Below are 21557 nucleotides of genomic sequence, written 5' to 3' on the forward strand. Positions count from 1 at the left end.
AGCATCCAGTTGACAAATAGAAGAAGAACTTCTGCGGTGCTTCCACTGGTGGGAAGGAGAGTCAGAGTATGTATCTCATAGGACAGATTTTGAATATATTTAGCCATTTATTTTTTAAAATTGAGGTATAACACACATACAGTAAAATGTACAAGTATTTTTCAAATTTATTTTCTTGAAGTACAGTTGATTTATGATGTGTTAATTTCTACTGTACAGCAGTGATTCATTTACATATACATGTGTATATATATATATACATATGCAATATGTACACTTGAACTTAGTAAACTTGACAGCAAACCAAGGTCCCCAGAGCAGCTCTTCCAGGAGGACTGCTCCATCTGCTGACTTTGGCTGCCTTGTTCCTGTTGATCATGGCATGAGTGGGCACTCAACAGCTGTTGCGTAAATGAATGACTGAATGATTTTAGGTTTTACCATTTAGCATTTAGACACTACCCTAGTCAAGGAGTGCAATTTGGTGGAAAGCACTTGGGCTACAGAAGCAGACAAATTCCAACTCTGCTTACAAACTTGGGACCTTGGGCAAGCTACTTAATCTCTCTGAGTCTTGATGTCTTTATTAGTCCTTGTAGGATTACTCTGAAGATTAAAATGGATAATGGGTATAAAGGATTTAACATCGTGTTTGGCACATAGGAAATGCTCACACTATTCCTCATCAGTCCTGACAGCCAAAGAGACAAACAGCAGCAAGAGCACCAAAGCCCAGCACTACTTACACAAAAAGGTGGAAATAGCAGTAATCATAAGTAATCATAAGTCCCTTATATTGTGTATAGTACTTCACAGATGGTCAAGTGTTTTTTGTTTTTATTGTATATGTCTGATTGTATCTTCATATTCCTGTGAGATAAGATTTACTGCATTTATAGTGTAGTGATAGATAGTTGCTCAGTCATGTCTGACTCTTTGTGACCCCATGGACAGTAGCCCGCCAGGCTCCTCACTGCATTTAACAGCTGAGCTATTTCAAATCGTAAAAGATGATGCTGTTAAAGTGCTGCTCTCAATATGTTGGCACATTTGGAAAATGCAACAATGGCCACAGAACTGGAAAAGGTTGGTTTTCATTCCAATCCTAAAGAAGGGCAATGCCAAAGAATATTCCAACTCTTACACAATTGTGCTAATTTCACAAGCTAGTAAGGTAATGTTCAAAATCCTTCAAGCTAGCCTCAGCAAGACATGAACCGTGTACTTCCAGATGTACAAGCTGGATTTAGAAAAGGTAGAAGAACCAGAGATCAAATTACCAACATTCATTGGATCATGGAGAAAGCAAGGGAATTCCAGAAAACATACTTTGGCTGCACTGACTACGCTAAAGCCTTGACTGTGTGGATCACAACAAACTGTGGAAAATCCTTAAAGAGATGGGAATAGCAGACCACCTTACCAGTTTCCTGAGAAACTTGTATGCAGGTCAAGAATCAATAGTTAAAAACTTCCATAGAACAACAGACTGGTTCAAAATTGGAAAAGGAGTACAACAAGGCTGTGTATTGACACCCTGCTTATTTAACTTATGTGCAGGGTGCATGCATGGGTACTCAGTCGGTTCTGTCATGTCTGACCCTTTGTGACCCCATGGACTGTAGCCCACCAGGCTTCTCTATCCATGGAATTCTCTGGGCAAGAATACTGGAGTGGGTTGTCATGCTCTTCTACAGGGGATCTTCCCGACCAGGGATCGAACCTGCATCTCCAGCATTGCAGGCAGATTCTTTACTGACTGAGCCACTAGGGAAGCCCTTATATGCAGAGTACATCACGTGAAATGCTGGGCTAGATGAATCACAAGCTGGAATCAAGATTGCCAGGAGAAATATCAACAACCTAAGACAGGCACATGATACCACCCTAATGGCAGGAAGTGAAGAGGAACTTAGAGTTTCTTGATGAGGGTAAAAGAGACGACTGAAAAAGTTGGCTTAAAATTCAGCATAAAAAAAAGCTGTCAATAATATCATAGCATCCTCTTCAATCATTTCATGGCAAATAGATGGGAAGCAGTGGAAGCAGTAACAGAGTCTATTTTGGGGGCTCCAAAATCACTGCAGATGGTGACTGCAGCCACAAAATTAAAAGACACTTGCTCCTGGGAAGGAAAGCTATGACAAACCTAGACAGCATATTAAAAAGCAGAGACAAAGGTCTGCATAGTCAAAGGTACGTTTTTCCAATAGTCATGTATGGATGTGAAAGTTGGATGTTTTTGAACTGTGGTATTGGAGAAGACTCTTGAGAGTTCCTTGATCCTGAAGGAGATCAAACCAGTCAATCCTAAAAGGAAATAAACTCTGAATATTCGCTGGAAGGACTGATGCTGAAGCTGAAGCTCCAATACTTTGGCCACCTGATGTGAAGAGCCATCTCACTGGAAAAGACCCTGATGCTGGGAAAGACTGAAGCCGGGAGAAGAGGGTGGCAGAGGATGAGATGGTTAGATAGCCTCACAGACTCAGTGGACATGAGTTTGAGCAAACTCTGGGAGATAGTGAAGGACTGGGGAGCCTCACGGGCTGCAGTGCATGGGGTCGCAAAGACTCAGACCCAACTTAGTAACTAAACAACAATAACTAGCAATGCTGAGCATCTTTTCATGCTGCTGCTGCTAAGTCGATTCAGTCGTGTCCGACTCTGTGCGACCCCATAGATGGCAGCCCACCAGGCTCCCCCATCCCTGGGATTCTCCAGGCAAGAACACTGGAGTGGGTTGCCATTTCCTTCTCCAATGCGTGAAAATGAAAAGTGAAAGTGAAGTCGCTCAGTCATGTCCGACCCTCAGCGACCCCGTGGACTGCAGCCTTCCAGGCTCCTCCGTCCATGGGATTTTCCAGGCAAGAGTGCTGGAGTGGGGTGCCATTGCCTTCTCCGAGAGCATCTTTTCATGAGTAATGCACAAATCTTAAGTATACAACTTGAACAATTCACACACATACACACATACACATATACACACTTCTGTAACTACCACACAGACAAGGAGCTTTCCCAACACCCTGGAATTTCCTTAAGCTCCTTTCCAAGCACTATCTCTACCCAAAGGTAATCACTGTTCTGACCTGTATCACCGGCTATTAGTTTTTCCTGTTCTTGAACTTCATCTAAGATGAAATCACAGAGAATGTAGTATTTCATGTCTGCCTTCTTTTAGTCATCATATGCCCGTGAGGTCCCCTCAAGTTCCTGGAAGTAGCAGGAGCTTGTTCTTTTTAATTGCTCAGTAGTAGCCTGCTGTGGGCTTCCCTGGTGGCTCAGCGATAAAGAATCCACCTGCAATGCAGGTGATTGGGTTCAATCCCTAGGTCGGGAAGATCCCCTGGAGAGGGCATGGCAACCCATGGCAGCATTGTTGCCTTGAGAATCCCGTGGACAGAAGGGCCTGGTGGGCTACAGTCCTAGGGTCGAAAAGAGTTGGACATGACTGAAGCACCCGGGCACACATGTATGCAACTGGCTGTGTGATTACAGCACAATTTCTTCATCCTTTCCACTGTTGCTGGACCTTCGGTGTGCTTCCAGTTTGCGCTACTGTGAGTAAAGCTGTAAAGCTACCCTGATCATTCTTGTGTTTTTCTCATGGGCATCTGCACTCGTGTCTCTTGTATATTCCATCTAGGAATCGATTTGCTGGCTCATGATTTGTCTCTTAAGGGAAGGCTTTGTAGGCATTTGTCCTGGCCATGAATGCTGAGGCCCCAGAAGGCACTGTAAGAATATTTGTGACATGGTGAGAAGCACGTGTGCCTGACAAGGTCATTTCTCTCTGGAAAGGGCGACAGTCAGAGAATGACCTTAAGAACCCCAAGACTGGGGAGAGGTCATCTTGCTCAATTCCCACAGCCTGGAGCAAGGCTATGCAGGTGTTTCCAAGGTTGGCCTTTCACTGACCTCCCTGGCTGTTTATCTGGTCCTGGCCCCGCAGCTTAATGAGTGACTTAATGTAGGCGAAGAAGTTCACATCATCCGAGCTGCGGATAGGCTCGCTCAGCTCAGGTCAGGGTCTCTTCCGACCTCTAGAAGGACTTTGAGTTTTGGGGACTCAGCCCTAATGAGCAGGAAGCCAAAGGACAAATCAGCAGCCTGGGTGACAGCGGGACTCCTGAGGCGCTCAGCTCATGGTGCCACCAGAGCCGGCAAATCAGAGCCAGGAGGTGGAGGGGGCAGCAGTCCCGCAGAGTCAGGTGGGGAGATGCTTGCCGGCTCAGCGCCCCGCAGCCCTTGTAGCCCTCGGGCTCTGTCAGGGATGCCACCTTCTTTCTGCTGCACTGGAAGCCTAGGGAGCACTTTATGCAACAGACCCACCATAGCATCACTGGAATCAGACTGGAAATGGTTTAGAGACCATTTTTCTTACAGTCATCGGCTTGATGGCTTCCAGGGCAACACAGTCTCCCAGCAGAAGCACAACCCCTCTACACAAACAAAAGCAGCCAGAAAGGGTGGAAATCAATAAGCCCCAGACCTGCCAATGGCTTCTTGGTGACACTTCCCCCTGGAACCACGGTTTGCTGCTGAGTACAGTAGGTTAACGGGACTCACTCTGGTGTATTACCTGGAGTGACTTAGAGAATCACCTAATCTTTGCTCGTCAGAAAGCGTAAACCTGGCTCTGTAAACAAAAAATATTGTATTAGGCCTCAGCAGTTGTGTACGGTCAGAGTGAAGGGGTGATCAGTCCAGTGGCACTGGCTGAGGGCTGCCCAGCCAGGAAAGTCCCTCCCTTTGGGGCCTCATTGTCACCCCGCTTCCCAGGCACAGAGCAGATGGCTGCAGCACAGCCTAAGCCCAGGAGGCCTGGGGCAGCCCAGAGTCCAGGTGGGATCAGAGAGGTTAGGAATTAGTGCAGGCAAGCATGTCCCCTTTCAGTCACCAATTCCACAAGTGTTTATTATTATCTTTATTTGTAGATGAAAACTCAGACCCTCAGAGGTTAAGAAATGTACTCAGGAACGTGGAATGCTGGCGCCAGGACCCCACTGAAGTCCCCTTTTCTCCAAGTTCCACCTCTTTTTTTTTTTTGGCTGCACCACGCCAGCTGTGGAATCTTAGCTCCTCAACCAGAGATTAAACCCAGGCCCCCAGACACCTGTGCGCTTGAATCAGCATCTCCAGAAGCAAGCTCTTGATTCTCAGTGCAGCGTCTGGCAGGGGTGCAAGTACAGGTGTTGTCAGTCACCAGCATAGATCAGAAGCACTGACAGGAGATGAAGAGCTAAGCCTTAGATGTAGGGCTACCAAGCACTAGCTGTGTGATCTCACGCTGCTTAGTTCATACTTTTCATCGCTATTTCTCCACGTGATCAAAATAGATACAGTAAAACCTCTCATAGAATTGTGATGGGACAATGTTGTGAAGGTGTCTGTTGGCCGGCTGCCCCTGCATGTGGACCCAGGGGCTATAGACCCCCTGCCTGTGCTAATCATAAAGCCTCTGGAGGAGACCTCTGCGTATTGGGGTGGTAGCCCAGGCCTTGAGGCCAGATGCCCAGACAACACTGGCCACATCTACCTGGTTTGGGTCCTCTGGGCCATCGGTAATATGTCTGCTCTGCTACCATGGTGGTCCCGCAGGAAAAGGCAGAGTTGTGAGTGCCTGGGCATGGGTACCACACTCCCCCAGGATGTGGGATGCTGACCTACTTCCCAGGTGTCCAAGTCTGGCGGATGGCCCAGGGCTCACTGCCCTGAAATGTTGACCAGGAGCATGACAGAAATCTTGGAGAACTGATCACTCAGATAAGGACCTAGAGGTTCGAAAAGAAAAGGCTTGCTTGAGGTCACATAGCAAATTAGTGCCCGGGTGTGGTTGCCAGAGACCCCCTCACTGAACTCAAGTCTGACTGAGGGCCAGCACAAGACAGGGTTGGGGGAGGGTGAACATTCTTCCCCAGAGGCTCTGTGCCCCACAGCTGAAGGGAGGTAGGCCCTATATCTGTGGGACCTGGAGCCTCTGACCAAATGAACCCCTGACCTCTCCTCTGATCCCTTTTGTGCTACAAGGTAGACTTCGGTAACATTCAGACAAGCAAACAGTGGGGACCTGTGGTGCTCTTTCCAGGCTGGCACTTTCTGTGCCAGCTGAGGGCGGGGCCAAAGGCTCAGCGGCAGGGTTCCTTGAAGGGATCTAAGATAAGCCTGGGTTATCTCAGGTCAAAGACTGTCTGTTTCTCTGGCATTATTTTGCTGCCCTCTGTGTTGCTCTGCTGAACCCCAGTGACCTTTGTTGACCTTTGATGTTGGCAATTTGATCTCTGGTTCCTCTGCCTTTCCTAAATCCAGCTGGAACATCTGGAAGTTCTTGGTTCACGTATTGTTGAAGCTTAGCTTGGAGAATTTTGAGCATTACTTTGCTAGTGGGTGAAATGGGTGCAATTGTGAGGTAGTTTAAACTTTGGCATTGCCTTTCTTTGGGATTGGAATGAAAACTGACCTTTTCCAGTCCTGTGGCCACTACTGAGTTTTCCAAATTTGCTGGCATGTTGAGTGAGTGTAGCACTTTAACAGCATCATCTTTTAAGATTTGAAATAGCTCAGCTGGAATTCCATCACCTCTGCTAGCTTTGTTCGTAGTGATGCTTCCTAAGGCCCACTTGACTTCCCACTCCACGATGTCTGGCTCTAGGTGAGTGATCACACCATCATGGTTATCTAGGTCATTAAGATCTTTTTTTTTTTTTTTAATAGTTTTTCTGTGTATTCTTGCTACCTTTTCTTAATATCTTCTGCTTCTGTCAGGTCCATACCATTTCTGTCCTTTACTGAGCCCATCTTTGCCTGAAATGTTCCCTTGGTATCTCTAATTTTCTTAAAGGGATCTCTAGTCTTTCCCCTCCTATTGTTTTCCTCTATTTCTTTGCATTGATCACCGAGGAAGGCTTTCTTATCTCTCCTTAATATTCTTTGGAACTCTGCATTTAGATGGACATATCTTTCCTTTTATCCTTTGCCTTTCACTTCTCTTATTTAATAACTTATAAAGGAAAAGAATCTGAAAAAGAATATGTGTGTGTGTAACTGAATCACTTTGCTATACACCTGAAACTAACACAACATTGTAAATGAACTATACTTCAATAAAATGAAAAAAAAAAGTTAAACATAGAATTCCCATAGGGTTATAGTACAGTGTTAGTTGCTCAATCATGTCCAACTCTTTCTGACCCCATGGACTGTAGCTCACCAGGCTCCTCTGTCCATGGAATCCTCCAAGCAATAATACTGGAGTGGGTTGCCATTCCCTTTTCCAAGTGATCTTCCCGACCCAGGGATCAAACCCAGGTCTCGTGCATTGCAGGAAGATTCTTTATTGTCTGAGCCACCAGGGAAGCCCAGAATTCCCATGCTGCTGCTGCTGCTGCTAAGTCACTTCAGTCGTGTCTGACTCTGTGCAACCCCATAGACCGCAGCCCACCAGGCTCCCCCGTCCTTGGGATTCTCCAGGCAAGAACACTGGAGTGGGTTGCCATTTCCTTCTCCAATGCATGAAAGTGAAAAGTGAAAGTGAAGCCGCTCAGTTGTGTGTGACTTTTAGCAACCCCATGGATTGCAGCCTACCAGGCTCCTCCGTCCATGGGAGTTTCCAGGCAAGAGTACTGGAGTGGGGTGCCATTGCCTTCTCCACAGAATTCCCATGTGACCTAGTAATTCAGTCTTAGGTATATGCACCCCAAAACTGAGAATAGGTATTCAAACAAATACTTGTCCATGAATGTTCAGAGCAACAAAAGGTGGAAACAGCTCAAATGTCCATGAATGGAGGACAGGATACAGGATATCCACACGATGAGCTAGTGTTCAGCCATATAAAGGAGTGGAGCACTGACACACACCGCCAGACCGATGAACCTCAATAGCATCATGCTGAGTAAAAGAAGCCAGACCCATAAGGGCACATATTGTGCGATTCTGTTTATATGAAATGGCCAGAAAGGAAAATTCACAGAGACAGAAAGCAGGCTGGCGGTTGCCAGGCCCTGAGACGAAGGGGACCAGGGAGTGACTGCTTGATGGGTATGGGGTTTCCTTTTGAGATGATGAAATTGTTTTGGAATTAGATGGAGGTGATGGCTGCACAAGATTTTACATATTCTGTTGTTGTTGCTTTGTTGCTAAGTCCTGTTTGACTTTTTAAGACCCCATGGACTATAACCTGCCAGACTCCTCTGTCCATGGGATTTCCCAGGCAAGAATACTGGAGTGGGTTGCCATTTCCTTCTCCAAGGGATCTTCCCGACCCAGGGCTTGAAGCCACATCTTGCAGGGTTCCTTCCTTGCGAACTCTTCATCTTGGGGAGTCATCTGAAAATCTATGACTCTCTGCTCAGCTCACTTCCTGCTGCTCCCATGGAGGGAAAAGTGAGCTATGACCTCAGAATCTACTAGCACAATGTCCTGGTTCTTGTGGCTCCCCAATGGAATTAGAGAAGACACAGAAGCAGCAGACCTGGGGCTTCCCTGGTGGTCCAGGAGTTAAGAATCAGCCTTGCAATGCAAGGGACACGGGTTCCATCCCTGGTCTGGGAAGATCCCACATGCTGAGGAGCGACTAAGCTGTGCCCCACAAATACTGAGCCTGTGCTCTAGGGTCCGCAAACGGCAACTGCTGCAGTCCGTGCACCTAGAGCCTGTGCTCTGCAACACACCGAAACGAGAAGCCCACACACCACAAGGATGAGCAGTCCCTGCTTGCCCCAATTAGAGAAAGCCTACATGCAGGAAGAAGACCCCCCCCCCACCAAAAAATAAAATAAATACATTTTTAAAAGAAGCAGCGGAGCTAGAAGAAAGCTCAAGCTCTGTTGTACATATTAGGTTTGGGGGTCTTGCTCCACCCCTTCCCTATTTCCCCAGTGCGCCCAATGCTCTGGGTGGTGGGCCAGCAGGAGCTAAGGCCCAGGAGGACTGGCAGAGGAGCCAGGCAGGGGTGGATAGAAGGTGACTGTCAACAAGCCAGCGTGGAGGGCATTGTGTTCCCAGCCATCTGGATCAGGCTTCACACTGTGCAACACTCTTCCTCTGATTCCCACCTGATTTTTACAATCACTTGTGGGTCAGCCAGGCCAACAGGCTTCCTCCTTACTTTACAAGATAAACTCCAGAAGGACTTCCCCGCTGGTCCAGTGGGTAAGACTCCACACTCCCAATGCAGGAGGCCTGGTGTCTAACCCTGGTCGGGGAACTATATCCTGCATTCAATAAGATCCTTTGATCCACAACTAAGACCCAGCACAACCTAAATAAATTCCTGCTTCCGAGGTGCCTGCTGATGGTCTCAACAAGGCCAGTGGTGCTTGATTCTGCTGAAGCAGCTATGGAGATCTGGACTGTTTCCTGTGACTTGAAATGCAAAGCTGCAGGCAGAGCAAGCAAATAGGTACTCCCAAGGTCGCTGGTCAGGGAACTGGAAAAGATCAGTTTTCATTCCAATCCCAAAGAAAGGCAATGCCAAAGAATGTTCAAACTACTGCATAATGTCACTCATCTCACACTCTAGCAAAGCAACGCTCAAAATTCTCTAAGCAAGGCTTCAACAGTATGTGAACTGAAAACTTCCAGATGTTCCAGCTGGATTTAGAAAAGGCAGAGGAACCAGAGATCAAATTGCTAACATCCTTTGGATCATAGAAAAAGCAAGAAAATTCCAGAAAAATATCTATTTCGGGGCTTCAGTTGTGGCTCAGCTGGTTAAAAAAAAATCTGCTTCACTGACTACACTAAAGCCTTTGTGTGGATCACAGCAAAGTGTGGAAAGTTCTTCCAGAGATGGAAATACCAGACCACCATACCTGCCTCCTGTGAAACCAGAATGTAGGACAAGAAGCAATAGTTAGAACTGGATATGGAACAACGTACTGGTTCCAAATTGGGAAAGGAGTATATCAAAGCTGTATATCATCACTCTGTTTATTTAACTTCTACGCAGAGTACATCATGTAAAATGCCAGGCTGGATGACGCACAAGCTGAAATCAAGATTGCCAGGAGAAATACCAATAACCTCAGATAGGCAGACGACACCACCCTTATGGCAGAAAGTAAAGAAGAACTAAAGAGCCTCTTGATGAAGATGAAAGAGAAGGGTGGAAAAGTTGGCTTAAAACTCAACATTCGGGAGTGGGATGGCAGCAGAACCGGCCAGAGTTGGCCCTAGGCTGACAGATCCCGCTCTCTGGCCTGAAACATGGCCTGGGGTCCTGGCCCTCTAACCCAGTCTCGCCCCAACACTGTCACCATGCCCAAGACAGGGAAGCGACTCAAGTTCTGGGCCCAAGATGCCTGCTCAAGCAGAGTGACTGTGGTGAACTATGCCAACTCGGATCCGGCCGTCATGAGGTCTGGAAGGGTCAAGAAAGCTGTTGCCAAAGCTGTTCAGTAGGAAGCCTCCCAGGTTCTTGGAGTGGAATCTCTTTCTGGAGCTGGTGAGCCCTGTGACATCATAAATTGCAGTGGTGAGACTGATGCCCAGGAGGAAAGCATCCATGAGAGACTATCTCCAGAAAAAAGAAGAGCAAGAGGCACAAGAGAAGACCTGGATGGGACTGGAGGAGAAGAGTATCCCATGGATATTTGGCTACTGCTGGCCTCCTGTATCCGTCCTGAGAACATTGTGAATTTTTCCCTGATTTGTAAGAATGCCTGGACTGTCACTCGCACTGTGACCTTTTGGACGAGGTTGTACGGAAGACACTACACACTGGAGGCCTCTCTGCCTTTGCACCTGCGACCTGAGTCAACAGAGAAGCTGCATGCACTGTCTTCAGGCATGTGTGATCCGATCTCTGTATGATATATATAAGCCATTTGCTGTGCGAATCTCCAAGAATCCAGCCATTCCAGAAAGCACTTCTAGCACATTAAAGAATTCCAAATGCTTACTTTTCTGGTGCAGAAAGATTGTTGGGAACAGACAGGAACCAATGTGGGAATTCAAATTCAAGTTCAAAAAATAGTCCCCAAGATTAAAGAGCAAGTGTATGGGAGGACTGTAGCCTCCCATTCAGTACGAAGATGTTCATAACAACCCAGACCAGGACCGCTGCCTACTGCAGAGCAGCACCTTCAATTTCATCTTTATTCTAATTGTCATGGGAATGATATTTACCCTGTTTACTATCAATGTGGACACGGACATGCAGCATCATTGAGTGAGACTGGTGTTCCAAGATTATCCTGTCCATGGTGGTCAGAAACTGTGCCGGGAATAGGGTGTGCAAGTCATCCTGGACCCAGTGCACAACGTTCAACTTTTTGACTGGTGGCATCCTCAGTATCCGTTTTCCCTGAGAGCATTGATAGTGCTTCCTGTCACTGAGGGCAGCCCTGAGCTAGGCCAGTCCATTTGTAATCAGATTCCAGTTTGGAAGGGGCAGCTGGATTGTATATCTAGTCAGTAATGCACATACTGTTTAGGTTTTGGGGGCTCCTGATAGAAGAAGGAGAAGGACTGAATCACGAGGAAAAACAACTAATATTTATAAATGTATTTTAATGTAAACTTTTGCATTTGAAAGGAGAAACCTGGCCCTATTTTCTGTGTTAACCCCATTTGGTGCCACTGAGTTTGTTGTTCTTTGTTCTTTTATCCCAGCTAAAGTGGATGATCTTGCTTTAGGGGAAAATTAAACTTTTAAATCTCCAAACAAGGAAATGTAAACATTCCTTTATGGATCAGAGTAACCTTAGAGGCCTAAAATTGTTGCTACTATTGCTTTCAGTTTAGCTGTCCCTCAAATTCAAGTGAATATTTCCTTGTTTCCCTTTACCCTTATCTAGAAATAAAGCAGGTGACAGGGTTTTCAGAACCTTAAAAAAAAAATTCAAAAAACTAAGATCGTGGCATCCGGTCCCATCACTTCATGGCAAATAGATGGGGGAACAATGGAAAGACTGACAGATTTTATTTTCTTGGGCTCCAAAATCACTGCAGATGGTGACTGCAGCCATGAAATTAAAAGACGCTTGCTCCTTGGAAGAAAAGCTATGACCACCCTAGACAGCGTATTAAAAAGCAGAGACATTACTTTGCTGACAACAGTCCATCTAGTCAAAGCTATGGTTTTTCCAGTAATCATGTATGGATATGAGAGTTGGACCATAAAGAAAGCTGAGTACCAAAGAGCTAATGCTTTTGAACTGTGGTGTTGGGCCAGACTCTTGAGAGTCCCTTGGATTGTAAGGAGATCAATCCTAAACTAGTTAAACCAGTCAATCCTAAAGGAAATCAGTCCTAAATATTCACTGGAAGGACAGATGCTGAAGCTGAAGATTCAATACTTTGGCCACCTGATGTGAAGAACTGACTCAATGAAAAAGATCCTGATGCTGGGAAAGGTTGAAGGCAGGAGGAGAAGGGGACAACAGAGGATGAGATGGTTGGATGGCATCACCGACTCAATGGACATGAGTTTGAGCAAGCTCTGGGAGTTAGTGATGGACAGGGAGGCCTGGCGTGCTGCAGTCCGTGGGGTTGAAAAGAGCTGGACACGACTGAGCGACTGAACTGACTGATGAGATATTGAGCATAGCTCCCCGTGCTATATAGTAGGTCCTTATTGCTTATCTATTATGTTCAAGTTTTTGAAAAATCAATTTACTTTTGACGTCTTCCTTGCCCTTAAATGTCTAGACCTGCACTGCCCAATACAGTAGCCCCCAGTCTCATCAGTTACTTAAATTTAAATTCAGTTCAGTTCAGTCGCTCAGTCGTGTCCGACTCTTTGCAACCCCATGAATCACAGCACACCAGGCCTCCCTGTCCATCACCAACTCCCGGAGTTCACTCAGACTCATGTCCATCGAGTCGGTGATGCCATCCAGCCACCTCATCCTCTGCCGTCCCCTTCTCCTCCTGCCCCCAATCCCTCCCAGCATCAGAGTCTTTTCCAATGAATCAACTCTTCGCATGAGGTGGCCAAAGTATTGGAGTTTCAGCTTTAGCATCAGTCTTTCCAAAGAACACCAAGGACTGATCTCCTTTAGGATGGACTGGTTGGATCTCCTTGCAGTCCAAGGGACTCTCAAGAGTCTTCTCCAACACCACAGTTCAAAAGCATCAATTCTTTGGCGCTCAGCTTTCTTCACAGTCCAACTCTCACATCCATACATGACCACAGAGAAAACCACAGCCTTGACTAGACCGTCATTTGTTGGCAAAGTAATGTCTCTGCTTTTGAACATGCTATCTAGGTTGGTCATACTTTCCTTCTAAGGAGTAAGCGTCTTTTAATTTCATGGCAGAAATCACCATCTGCAGTGATTTTGGAGCCCAGAAAAATAAACTCTGATACTGTTTCCACTGTTTCCCCATCTATTTCCCATGAAGCGATGGGACCGGATGCCATGATCTTCGCTTTCTGAATGTTGAGCTTTAAGCCAACTTTTTCACTCTCCACTTTCACTTTCAATCAAGAGGCTTTTTAGTTCCTCTTCACTTTCTACCATAAGGGTGGTGTCATCTGCATATCTGAGGTTATTGATATTTCTCCTGCCAATCTTGATTCCAGCTTATGTTTCTTCCAGTCCAGCGTTTCTCATGATGTACTCTGCATATAAGTTAAATAAACAGGGTGACAATATACAGCCTTGACAAACTCCTTTTCCTATTTGGAACCAGTCTGTTGTTCCATGTCCAGTTTTAACTGTTGCTTCCTGACCTGCATACAGATTTCTCAAGAGGCAGGTCAGGTGGTCTGGTATTCCCATCTCTTTCAGAATTTTCCACAGTTTATTGTGATTCTCACAGTCAAAGGCTTTGGCATAGTCAATAAAGCAGAACATGGATTAGAGGAAGTCTAAATTTATACAGATCCTTATCACATATCCTTAGGATTGAACAACAGAGTCTGATGAAGACCTCTTAATGGGTTTTCAGTTAGTGCTTTTGTGGTTTGGAGTACATTGTTTATTGCTTCCGAGTCTACATTTCCTCCTCTATAAAGCATAAATTAAAAAACCTACTTCACAGGTAGTGACTCATTTGTGAAATAATACATGGAAGGCACTCAGCATATTTCTAGTGTATACTAACTATTGGCTGTTCGTCTAGTTCCTTCCCCAGAGCGCTGCAGAGGTGATCAGTTTGGCACATCACAGCATTAGGTTGGCTGAATCAGGGAGATCAAAGACATGAAAATTCCTTGAAAATAGAAACCCACTGGTATTGCTAAGAGCACAATGAATTAGCGTGACGGAATCAGGCTGTGGGACTTCCCAGGTGGTGCTGTGGTAAAGAGCCCACCTGCCAATGCAGGAGATGCAGGAGACTCGGGTTCGATCCCTGGGTCAGGAAGCTCCCCTGGAATAGGAAACAACAACCTGCTCCAGTATTCCTGTCTGGAAAATTCCATGGACATAGGAGTTTAGCAGGGTCACAAAGTGTCAGACATGACTGAGCATGCATGCACGAGTCAGGTTGGGGGGATACTGTCCATGGAGATGGGGCAAAAGTTGTGACAATGTCGTGAAAGGTAGGACAATGTCTTGAAAGAGGACATTGCAGGGTGTGGGTGTTGCTAACATAACATTGCTGGTGCTGGAAAAAGCATGGTGACCCAGCCTCCTCTTCCTTCCCTGTCCAGTTCTGGGGACACTTTCACTGGAACAGACAGAAGAGGAATCACTTTCCTATCAGCTTATCGACCAGGTCTCCTGGGGAGGAGGTAAGAATTTGTAATTTATCTCTTAGGTTAATTATCAATAGGCTTTGTGATTGACCAGAAGGGTGATCTCTCCCAGGGTCATTCTAAAACCATGTACCTCAAATTGGGACTTGAACTCAGCCAAAACGCTGACTGAGACTTGAACCTATGCAGCCAGGACTTGAATCTAGCCCAAATCCATGGTCTTCCAAATGAAATCACACACCTGGTTTCAGGACTTAATGAAGCTCTGGTTCTTGATGTCTCATTGCAGAAAGAATTCAGAGAGAGACAAAATGGTGGGTAAGAAGTGGATATATTTAAATAGAAACACATTCCACAGACAGAGTGTGGGCCATCTCAGAAGGTGATAGAGCTCTGAAATAGGGTGATGTTCATTTTAATGGACTGAGACTTTCATAAACTAAAGAGTGGGAGAATAATTCCAACTATTTTAGGGAAGGGGTGGAGATTTCCAGGAACTGGGTCACCTCTCACTTTTTAGCCTTTGATGGTCAGCCTTGGAACTGTCATGGTGCCTGTGAGTGTGCCATTTACTTTGCTGATGTGTTACAGTGAGTGTGCCCTGAGGATCAAGGTCTAGTCCAAGTTGACTTGTCTGCCATCTTGGACCCATTTGATTCTAATCCGTTTATGTCGTGTCCTTGGTTATGTCCTTCTTTCAAAGGGTTTGTCCTGCTCTCCTCCCTCCTGTTTCAACTCAGGCCCTATCCCCCAGAGAATATTGCTTTAGCCTCTTCTTCAGTCACCTGCCCACGTGAATCCTTAATAGCAGTGCTGGGCTTGAGTGTGGGCGGGTGGCCCAGAGGGAGACAGTCTTCCAGTGTGTGTTCACACCAGCCTGCTTCTTACAGCCTGGTGGTCGCCTGTTCCACGCGTTCACTCGCTCAATAATCAATGAAGCCTATGATACACCAGGCACTCTGAGAGGGGGGACACACACAGTAGGGGGGGCCAAAGGACCTGGTCCCTGCTCTCAGGAAGCTTCCAGTCTAGTGGGAAGAAAAGCAATAACCCAGTCAATGAAGTGTGACAGCTGCTATGAAGGAAACAGGGTGGTCGAGGCTAAGGGGCAATGCGGGGGTGGTGATGGTGTGCAGGGGAGGTGGGCGAGAATCCCACTGAGCTATGACTTGGGCCAGACATGGGTGGGGAGAGAGGAGGAACACTTGGGGAAAGAACTTGACTTTTCAAAACCAGCAAGCAGGCTTGAAGTGGGGCATTTGGACAACTCTAAGTGCAATGGGAAAGGTCTCAAGCAGGCGGGTGAAAGGACTGGGGTGTATTTTAAGGTGGTTGAAGTTGAGTGGAGCAGGGAGGGGTCGGAGGCTCTGCTGGGGAGCCAGAGGGAGTCTGGAGATGCTGCAGCTACAGACAGGCTCTCCATGGGGCAGGATTCTGGGGAGAGCGTGGGAGCAGGGAAGAGTTCCCCATTCAGCTAATGCGTCTGGAACGTCCTGCTGGAAGCTGACATTAGAGCAGGGACTTCGCTTGTGAAAGACAACCAGCTTGCGCCAGACCTCCTAAATCTTCTCCTGCAGTGCCCTGAGGGTGACCTGGCGGCTTCTTACAATGCAAGAAATCTCGAGGCCTCTGCGAGCCAGAGTGGCTGGTAGATGAATCAAAGCTTTGCATGAGGCCTTTGCAAAGGCTTTGCTCAAGTGTGGGGGACATGGGAACAGCTTGGGAAGGCTCCTGGGATGGCCCTGTTTGCAGGGTGCTCAGGAGTCTGGGGTTTCTCGTTACGAATAGTGGGACCTGGGTGTGAGTAGATCTGAGTGGAGTCCACAGCTCACTGCATCTGTCTACATGACGGCAGGACTTTGGACCCTCCAGGTTAGTATGTGCAAACCCTTTTTTAATTCTCATGCCCCTAAGGATCCGTTTTAGACAGTTATCCCCAAATCATATCCCATCTAGAAAGTTTAATACATAGATGACTGTCCACTTATTGTTTGTATATCTATGTTTATTTTTGTTTGTCTTTTAACTTTTTTAGGTTGGAGAATAACTGATTAACAATGTTGTGATGGTTTCAGGCGAACAGGAAAGGGACCTAACCAAATATATACAGGTAGCCATTCTCCCACAGACTTCCCTCCCATCCAGACTGCCATAGAGTATTGAGCAGAGTTCCCTGTGCTTGTCTATCTGTGTTTATATATAGAAAGAGTAAGATTTTTTTCAGCCCCCAAGAAGGCAAATTTGGTCTCCTTGGCAGTGATCCTGCCCCGCTGAAATCAAAGCCTCTTCACTTATTACAGGACCAGAGAGAGTAGCTCCTGTGACTCTCTGACCTGCCCACTCTGGCTTCTTGAAAGAACTTGCCTGGTCACCACCCAGTGTTGCAGAAGACCTTGTGCTTCCCAAGGTCACCTTCCCATGCTCCCAAAGTAGCTGGACCTGATGGCCCCAAAGGGTGCTGATGTCTCATGGAAAGGAGGTGCATGCTTCACTGCTTTTCATCCCTCTGTATCCCCTGGCCGGTGGCTGCATGGCCACCTTAAATCCCAAAGAGATCCCATGAAAACATCCTTCAGGGAATTCCCTGGTAGTCCAGTGATTAAGACTTTGTGCTCGCAATGTGGGGGGCACCCGTTCAATCCCTGGTTGGGAAACAGGGTCCCATATGCCACGAGATGCAGCCAAAAAAAATTGTTCAACCAAGTGAGCCCAGGTTGAGCAAGACACCCCCAGTTACGTGTCTGCCCTCAAGCCTCCCCAGAGCCCTTTCACTGACTCATCAGTAAAAGCAGCAGTACAGTACCAGCCGCAGCCAAGTCCCAGTCAGGCTCAGCTGGTCTGCACAGTCAGCCCTTATGGTTCTGACAGTGTTCCGTCTTACAGGTAAGAAACCAGAGACCGGACAGGTCCTGCTGGAAGCAAGGTCATAGAGTGATGACTGCAAGGCTTCCTTTCCTTGTTCTGCACCGGACGAGCAGGGAGCCTCCCCTAAGAGCCTCTACCCAGGAGAACTGGGGAACCGGTCATGTGCCCTGAGTCTCTCCGGAGCCTCACCAGCCATGATTTGGTTTGCTGCCTGTCCATGCCCCGGCATTTAGAAATGCTTGGGCTTCCCTGGTGGCTCTGTGGTAAAGAACCTGCCTGCCAGTGTAGGAAATGCAGGAGACTTTGGGTCCGATCTCTGGGTCCGGACAATCCCCTGAGAAGGAAATGGCAAACTGCTCCAGTATTCTTGCTTGGGAAATCCCATGGATGAAGGTACCTGGTGGGCTACAGTCCACGGAGTTGCAAAAGAGGCAGAAACAACTTAGCAACTAAACAAGAACAGCAACAATTTATAGATGTTTATAGCAATTTGATGGAAGAATTTTGTGCCTACTATCTCTAATTCAGGAACTTCCCTGGTGGCTCAGATGATAAAGCGTCTGCCTGCAATGCAGGGGACCTGGGTTCAATCCCTGGGTTGGGAAGATCCCCTGGAGAAGGAAGTGGCAACCCACTCCACTACTCTTGCCTGAAAATTCCATGGATGGAGGAGCCTGGTAGGCCACAGTCCATGGGGTCGCAAAGAGTCAGACACGACTGACTGACTTCACTCACTCCTCTCTAATTCTAAAGCATTCTCCTCCTGGATACTGGGTGTCTTGGCTTTCATTACTCTAATGATTCATTTTTATTGTATTTTATGAAAGCATAGATCTGTGATGGATTAGAAATTAGTTTTGGAACGCTGGTCCTTCACCATCAATAGTTGGATGTGTGCCTCCCACCTCCCACACACAGCATGGAAGGTCTTTGACCTCAGGATTAAAGAAAAATCAATACGTGGTTGATTGGCTGAGCTAACAGTGGACAGAGCTCAAAGGTCTTTCTTTCAACCCTGGGCAGACACAACCTTGGCAACATAAAGCTTGACTCCCGGGTGCTTCTCATCTACCGAGCCCTGTCCCAGGGGAATGGCTCCATAAGTCCATGGGATGTACAGTGAGTGGCTGCAAGTACCTTCGCTGGGGGCTCTTCTGATCAGAGATTTGGTGGAGCAGTTGGGATCTTGCGTTCTCAGTCGCTTCAGTCGTGTTCGACTCTTTGCGACCCCATGTAGCCCCCACGTAGCCCGCCAGGCTCCTCTGTTCATGAGATTCTCCAGACAAGAATACTGGAGTGGGGTGCCATTTCCTTCTCCAGCTGAGATCTTAAAGATCATTTAACCTCTCCTCTCATCGTACCAATGGGGGATCCAGACCGTAAATGGGGCTGACATTTGTTTTCTTATTTCCATTGTCTGGAAGGGTCCCTGTCACAGAATACGCTAAGAGCCAGAGTCCGGGTCTGATCTGGGGTCCAAGTTCCCACACTGGTGGCCTGGTTCTGCTGTCTGGGTAAGGTGTCCTCCCTGCATCTCCGCGGGGCCAGTTCAGGAGGGAAGATGGACACAGAGTGGGGAGGATGAGGGACAGACTGGAAGAGCTCTCACCACCTGTGATCTCCATGTTGTGGTGACCCTCGGGACCAGCTGGGGCCCCACACCCCAGAGGCACACACTCCCAGCCCAGGGTGCAGGGGCTGTGGGCTCAGGGGCTGCCCCACCACTGACAAGTGTCCCTGAGCCGCCCCGCCTCTGTCCTCCCTGCTCCATCCTCAGAACACAAAAGGGCTGTGCTTCCCCTGCACCCTCAAGTCCTGCACACCTGTCTCTCCTGGCCGCCCCACAGGGAGGGGAATTCCAGGAAAGGGAGTTTGCCTTAGCTAAGGCGAACACTTCAAAGTCCCACCACACCTAGAAATGCCGAGTGAAAGAAAGAAGTGACTTGTCCAGGGGCACATAGCAGGCAGCTCAAAGGCCATGCAGGAATGTGTCCTAGCAGAGAGCAGGGCTCTCCCCTCTACCACACTCACTTTTGAAGGGGGCCCTGGCTGCCCAGCCCAGCACTGGGGCCAGAGGCTGACATGACTGAGCGACTAACCCACCCGCAAGGCTGGGGGTGGGTGGTGGCAGTCTGTCCAGGAGAGGAGCAGGGACCAGGAAGACTGAAGTTCACGCGTGGCCCTGCTAGGGGAACACAGAATGCTTCCCTGGGCTGCAGGGCAGGATGAAGGGAAACTGAGCGACTGAACGGAACTGAAGCCTCTCAGAGTAAGTCACTCAGAAGCTGAACTGTGAGGCCATCTATCAAACCTGACAGCAGTCGTGGGAAGAGAGCCCTGGAGAACACTAGCAGCATTTCTGCCCAGTTCTGCTGGCCTCTTTGGCAAGGAGCCCTTGGATTAGAAGCCAAATATCTAAATTGTAGTACTGATTCAGCAATCTCCCAATTATATTATTAATGATGCTGAATTGCCTCGAACTTTATCAGTTCAGTTCAGTTGCTCAGTCCTTTCCTACTCTTTGCGATCCCATGAATCACAGCACGCCAGGCTTCCTTGTCCATCACCAACTCCCGGAGTTCACTCAGACTCACGTCCATCGAGTCGGTGATGCCATCCAGCCATCTCATCCTCTGTCGTCCCCTTCTCCTCTTGCCCGCAATCCCTCCCAGCATCAGAGTCTTCTCCAATGAGTCAACTCTTCGCATGAGGTGGCCAAAGTACTGGAGTTTCAGCTTTAGCATCATTCCTTCCAAAGAAATCCCAGGGCTGATCTCCTTCAGAATGGACTGGTTGGATCTCCTTGCAGTCCAAGGGACTCTCAAGAGTCTTCTCCAACACCACAGTTCAAAAGCATCAATTCTTCGGTGCTTGGTCTTCTTCACAGTCCAACTCTCACATCCATACATGACCACAGAGAAAACCATAGCCTTGACTAGACGGACCTTTGTTGGCAAAGGAATGTCTCTGCTTTTCAATATGCTGTCTAGGTTGGTCATAACTTTCCTTCCAAGGAGTAAGCGTCTTTTAATTTCATGGCTGCAGTCACCATCTGTAGTGATTTTGGAGCCCAAAAATATAAAGTCTGACACTGTTTCCACTGTTTCCCCATCTATTTGCCATGAAGTGATAGGACCGGATGCCATGATCTTTGTTTTCTGAATGTTGAGCTTTAAGCCAACTTTTTCACTCTCCACTTTCACTTTCAATCAAGAGGCTTTTTAGTTCCTCTTCACTTTCTGCCATAAGGGTGGTATCATCTGCATATATGAGGTTATTGATATTTCTCCCGGCAATCTTGATTCCAGCTTGTGTTTCTTCCAGTCTAGCGTCTCTCATGATGTACTCTGCATAGAAGTTAAATAAACAGGGTGACAATATACAGCCTTGACGTATTCCCTTTCCTATTTGGAACCAATCTGTTGTTCCATGTCCAGTTCTAACTGTTGCTTCCTGACCTGCATACAGATTTCTCAAGAGGCAGATCAGGTGGTCTGGTATTCCCATCTCTTTCAGAATTTTCCACAGTTTATTGTGATCCACACAGTCAAAGGCTTTGGCATAGTCAATAAAGCAGACATAGATGTTTTTCTGGAACTCTCTTGCTTTTTTGATGATCCAGCAGATGTTGGCAATTTGATCTCTTGTTCCTCTGCCTTTTCTAAAACCAGCTTGAACATCAGGAAGTTCACGGTTCACGTATTGCTGAAGCCTGAACTTGGAGAATTTTGAGCATTACTTGACTAGTGTGTGAGATGAGTGCAATTGTGCAGTAGTTTGAGCATTCTTTGGCATTGCCTTTCTTTGGGATTGGAATGAAAACTGACCTTTTCTAGTCCTGTGGCCACTGCTGAGTTTTCCAAATTTGCTGGTATATTGAGTAAAGCACTTTCACAGCATCATCTTTCAGGATTTGAAATAGCTCAACTGGAATTCCATCACCTCCCTAGCTTTGTTCGTAGTGATGCTTTCTAAGGCCCACTTGACTTCACATTCCAGGATGTCTGGCTCTAGGTCAGTGATCACACCATTGTGATTA

At 47.2% G+C, this 21557-nt stretch overlaps 1 protein-coding gene, 1 long non-coding RNA gene and 1 pseudogene across 2 annotated transcripts in view; 2 read left to right on the forward strand and 1 right to left on the reverse strand.

Moving 5' to 3' along the window:
* The window catches only part of LOC139180784 (uncharacterized), a 63119-nt gene extending 46009 nt beyond the window's left edge, over positions 1-17110 (forward strand). The window contains exons 3-4 of the long non-coding RNA XR_011565034.1: positions 14609-14689; positions 16689-17110. This is a non-coding gene — a long non-coding RNA (uncharacterized lncRNA). The remainder of the gene's footprint in view (positions 1-14608; positions 14690-16688) is intronic.
* Positions 1-21557, reverse strand: part of FADS1 (fatty acid desaturase 1) — a 107031-nt gene that overhangs the window by 59850 nt on the left and 25624 nt on the right. The window lies entirely within an intron of this gene.
* Positions 10213-11539, forward strand: LOC109554371 (transmembrane protein 183 pseudogene; annotated as a pseudogene).

This window comes from Bos indicus, chromosome 29, assembly GCF_029378745.1.
Source record: "Bos indicus isolate NIAB-ARS_2022 breed Sahiwal x Tharparkar chromosome 29, NIAB-ARS_B.indTharparkar_mat_pri_1.0, whole genome shotgun sequence".
NCBI classification, from domain to species: Eukaryota; Metazoa; Chordata; class Mammalia; order Artiodactyla; family Bovidae; genus Bos; species Bos indicus.